This window comes from Carassius carassius, unplaced genomic scaffold (assembly GCF_963082965.1).
Source record: "Carassius carassius unplaced genomic scaffold, fCarCar2.1 SCAFFOLD_91, whole genome shotgun sequence".
Lineage (NCBI taxonomy): Eukaryota > Metazoa > Chordata > Actinopteri > Cypriniformes > Cyprinidae > Carassius > Carassius carassius.
The window spans coordinates 172,396-178,371 of record NW_026775177.1 but is presented as its reverse complement, the minus strand read 5'-3'; positions in this window follow the sequence as shown (position 1 = coordinate 178,371).

Sequence of the window (5,976 nt, the reverse complement as noted above, 5' to 3'; positions counted from 1 at the left end):
AGCCAATTGACACCCTAGACTCAAAGAAACACTATGATGCCAAGGTAGAACTTTAAATTCCTTTGATGAACTGTCCATTTAAGCACGTTTGCATCTTTGCATTCAATTACAAAATGGATCCACATCCATAATATTTCCGCCTAAAAACAACCCACAAATCGCTAGTAGATACAACAGATCTAGAAATCAAGCCACTTCTATGTTAACTTGATCTAGATTTTTCTATTAATACAATTTCTTGGAGAAGAAAACTACTCAAAATTTTGACTCATATCACTTCACGGATCACAATAAACACTGTTTGTGTCTTTACTGTCTGTTACAAAGTGGATCCACAAATGTAATATTTCCCCCTAAAAACATTTTTTAAAAAAACAGAAGTTCTTAGAGGGAACTCAAAGAAACACTATGATGCCAAGGGAGAACTTTAAATGCCTTTGATGGACTTTCCATTTAAGCATGTTTGCGTCTTTGCACTCAATTACAAAGTGGATCCACATCCATAATATTTACTGCTAAAAAAAAAATAAAAACGCCAGTAGCTAAACCAGGTTTAGAATTCAGGCCAATTGACACCCTAGACTCAAAGAAACACTATGATGCCAAGGTAGAACTTTAAATGCCTGTGATGCCCTGTCCATTTAAGCACGTTTGCGTCTTCATACACAATTACAAGGTGGATCCACATCCATAATATTTCCGCCTAAAAACAACCCACAAATCGCTAGTAGATACAACAGATCTAGAAATCAAGCCACTTCTATGTTAACTTGATCTAGATTTTTCTATTAATACAATTTCTTGGAGAAGAAAACTACTCAAAATTTTGACTCATATCACTTCACGGATCACAATAAACACTGCAAGTTTGTGTCTTTACTGTCTGTTACAAAGTGGATCCACAAATGTAATATTTCCCCCTAAAATTTTTTTTTAAAAATCAGAAGTTCTTAGAGGGAACTCAAAGAAACACTATGATGCCAAGTTAGAACTTTAAATGCCTCTGATGGACTGTCCATGTAAGCATGTTTGCGTCTTTGCACTCAATTACAAAGTGGATCCACATCCATAATATTTACTGCTAAAAAAAAATAAAAACGCTAGTAGCTAAAACAGGTTTAGAATTCAAGCCAATTGACACCCTAGACTCAAAGAAACACTATGATGCCAAGGTAGAACTTTAAATTCCTTTGATGAACTGTCCATTTAAGCACGTTTGCATCTTTGCATTCAATTACAAAATGGATCCACATCCATAATATTTCCGCCTAAAAACAACCCACAAATCGCTAGTAGATACAACAGATCTAGAAATCAAGCCACTTCTATGTTAACTTGATCTAGATTTTTCTATTAATACAATTTCTTGGAGAAGAAAACTACTCAAAATTTTGACTCATATCACTTCACGGATCACAATAAACACTGTTTGTGTCTTTACTGTCTGTTACAAAGTGGATCCACAAATGTAATATTTCCCCCTAAAAACATTTTTTAAAAAAACAGAAGTTCTTAGAGGGAACTCAAAGAAACACTATGATGCCAAGGGAGAACTTTAAATGCCTTTGATGGACTTTCCATTTAAGCATGTTTGCGTCTTTGCACTCAATTACAAAGTGGATCCACATCCATAATATTTACTGCTAAAAAAAAAATAAAAACGCCAGTAGCTAAACCAGGTTTAGAATTCAGGCCAATTGACACCCTAGACTCAAAGAAACACTATGATGCCAAGGTAGAACTTTAAATGCCTGTGATGCCCTGTCCATTTAAGCACGTTTGCGTCTTCATACACAATTACAAGGTGGATCCACATCCGTAATATTTCCGCCTAAAAACAACCCACAAATCGCTAGTAGATACAACAGATCTAGAAATCAAGCCACTTCTATGTTAACTTGATCTAGATTTTTCTATTAATACAATTTCTTGGAGAAGAAAACTACTCAAAATTTTGACTCATATCACTTCACGGATCACAATAAACACTGCAAGTTTGTGTCTTTACTGTCTGTTACAAAGTGGATCCACAAATGTAATATTTCCCCCTAAAATTTTTTTTTAAAAATCAGAAGTTCTTAGAGGGAACTCAAAGAAACACTATGATGCCAAGTTAGAACTTTAAATGCCTCTGATGGACTGTCCATGTAAGCATGTTTGCGTCTTTGCACTCAATTACAAAGTGGATCCACATCCATAATATTTACTGCTAAAAAAAATAAAAACGCCAGTAGCTAAAACAGGTTTAGAATTCAAGCCAATTGACACCCTAGACTCAAAGAAACACTATGATGCCAATGTAGAACATTAAATGCCTTTGATGGACTGTCCATTTAAGCACGTTTGCATCTTTGCACTCAATTACAAAATGGATCCACATCCGTAATATTTCCGCCTAAAAACAACCCACAAATCGCTAGTAGATCCAACAGATCTAGAAATCAAGCCACTTCTATGTTAACTTGATCTAGATTTTTCTATTAATACAATCTCTTGGAGAAGAAAACTACTCAAAATTTTGACTCATATCATTTTTCTATTAATACAATTTCTTGGAGAAGAAAACTACTCAAAATTTTGACTCATATCACTTCACGGATCACAATAAACACTGCAAGTTTGTGTCTTTACTGTCTGTTACAAAGTGGATCCACAAATGTAATATTTCCCCCTAAAAATATTTTTAAAAAATCAGAAGTTCTTAGAGGGAACTCAAAGAAACACTATGATGCCAAGGTAGAACTTTAAATGCCTTTGATGGACTGTCCATTTAAGCATGTTTGCATCTTTGCACTCAATTACAAAGTGGATCCACATCCGTAATAATTCCCCCTAAAAAAATAAAAACCCACAAAGAAACACTATGATGCCAAGGTAGAACATTGCAGGTTTGTGTCTTTACTGTCTGTTACAAAGTGGATCCACAAATGTAATATTTCCCCCTAAAAACAATTTTAAAAAATCAGAAGTTCTTAGAGGGAACTCAAAGAAACACTATGATGCCATGGTAGAACTTTAAATGCCTTTGATGGACTGTCCATTTAAACATGTTTGCGTCTTTGCACTCAATTACAAAGTGGATCCACATCCATAATATTTACTGCAAAAAAAAAATAAAATTGCCAGCAGCTAAAACAGGTTTAGAATTCAAGCCAATTGACACCCTAGACTCAAAGAAACACTATGATGCCAAGGTAGAACTTTAAATGTCTTTGATGGACTGTCCATTTAAGCACGTTTGTTTCTTTGCACTCAATTACAAAGTGGATCCACCGCCGTAATATTTCTGCCTAAAAAACAACCCACAAATCGCTAGTAGATACAACAGATCTAGAAATCAAGCCACTTCTATGTTAACTTGATCTAGATTTTTCTATTAATACAATTTCTTGGAGAAGAAAACTACTCAAAATTTTGACTCATATCACTTCACGGATCACAATAAACACTGCAGGTTTGTGTCTTTACTGTCTGTTAAAAAGTGGATCCACAAATGTAATATTTCCCCCTAAAAACATTTTTTAAAAATCAGAAGTTCTTAGAGGGAACTCAAAGAAACACTATGATGCCAAGGTAGAACTTGTTCAAGCTCTTGTTCTGTCCAGGCTGGACTATTGCAATGCCCTCTTGGCAGGTCTTCCAGCCAATTCTATCAAACCTTTACAATTAATTCAGAACACGGCAGCTAGATTAATTTTTAATGAGCCAAAAAGAATACAGGTCTCATCTCTGTTTATCAATTTGCACTGGCTTCCAATAGCTGCTCGTATAAAATTCAAGGCATTGATGTTTGCCTACAAAACTACCAAAATATCTTGGAGAGGTGAGGTGCCTCCTTCAAGAAGGAGACAGGCACGTCCTGCTTTTTTCAGGCCACAGAAGACATTCTCAAAGATGAGAAGATCCGCTTTGACCACAGCATATAGAAGAGGTCTTTTCGTGGGGAGGAAGAGGAGCTGGAGTGGCTGGATGTCTGACAACCTACCCAGACAGACTTGATTACATTTTGTTTGTATTTTATTGTACAATTATATATATATAGTTTTTGTATTTCCTAAATACATTTTCCCTAATCCATCTCATTCTTTCTTTTATTAGTGTCGGTGCAATTACAGTCAGTTCCAGATATTTGGATCATTTATTTTTTTCCCTTTACTTGCTGGGCAGAAATATACTGAAAACTTTAAGATTTAACTTCATTGTTTTTTTTTCTTCTTTTATCAGGAGGTATATATCATTAACCATATATTTGAAAGTAAATACACTGTGATGCTGATCAAAAGCTGATAGGGTTGGCCTGAATGGTTGAGCCTGGACTTGTGGGGCAGAGGAAATGGGTAACATATAGCCCAGATTCAGGCCTTTCACTGGTGTTTTGTGTTGCAATAAAGTCAAAAATCATATTAAAGGTTTATAAACCTTATTTAAATTTATAAACTACAAATGTTAAGCAACAAAGCTCTGAATGACCTCAACAAGGCCTACTTGACCCTTGATCTCTCGGCCTGCAAACAACGCACAACACTGAACTTGGGCTCATTTGAAACTGCACAACAAGGATTAGCAGGGCCCAACTCATTTGCATTTCAATGGATTCTCTCTCTCTGTGTGGTTGTGGGTGTGGGTGGGTGTGTGTGTGAGAGAGATAGAAAGAGAGAGAGATGTATGAGTATCCCTGCAGCAGATGAATTTCTGCCTATATTTGAAAATGCTGGGCAGAAATATATACTGAAACCTTTAAGAGGTCTGACCTCTGACCCCAGCATACAGGCCTGCCAAACTGATACACTGTGATACATACACACAAATACAAACATCCATATATTTGAAAATGCCGGGCAGAAATACATACCAAAAACTTAGATCTGACCTCTGACCCCAGGCACTCTGTGATGCTGATCAAAAGCTGATAGTGTGCAGTAACATATAGCCCAGATTCAGGCATTTCACTGGTGTTTTGTATTGCAATAAAGTCAAAAAACATATTAAAGATGAATATGAAATATTTATTTATATATTAAAAAAAATTTAAAAAATAAATTGATTGATTATTTTGATTTTTTTTATTTTATTAGGAGGTACAGGGAGTGAAATGAAAATCAATACAGGTATAAAAAAAACTATTTTATTTTGTAAATGATAAGAATAATTGTGTTAATTATTTTATTTTAAAAGGCACAATGCATAATTTCTTTATTAGTCTTCAATAGAATTAATTAGAATAATTTATTAGTCTTTGATTCTATAAATTCTAATCTAATCTCTGTAAATATGAGGCAGAGGAAATTCTACTCTGTAATTATGGTATTTATACATTTTAAAGATTGTGAACCTACCCGTTGTCAAGCACAGACCACAACTTAGCCTTTCATAGTTTTTTTTAACAATTTTTTAATGTGGATAATGTAGTTGTTTTAGAGTTTACTGAAATGGTTGTTTATATATGTACACGTTTATAAAATGTATTTATATATTGGTATCTTGTTATTGCACTACATGTGTATGTAAATATATATTTGATCCTTTTAATATGTAGCACAAAATTAGTATCATGTTTGAAAAATCTCTTGAGTTTTTTTCTAAGAATTTACATATGGTTGAAAGAGAATAAATGTTAAATAAAAATAAATATGATCAAAAAAAATATATAACTTTGCATACTTAATGGCATGCACATCCTTGAAATTGTGGATGTTATTTATTTAATTTAATTATTTATTTAGAGCTAAGCTGTAAATGTGTGTACCATTAACCATAATAAATATGAAGATTCAAGATTTAAGATTCAAGATTTTTATTCGTCACATACAAAATTATATATAGCATATATAACCAGCAGTGAAATGTGAGTCAGGTCAGCTCCATGGACAGTGCAGTTATTAAAGAAAACAACACAGATGAAAATATACATAAATATAGCTATGTAAGAATGAAATAAAAGTGAACAATAAAAATATAAGAATACATTTTAAAAAA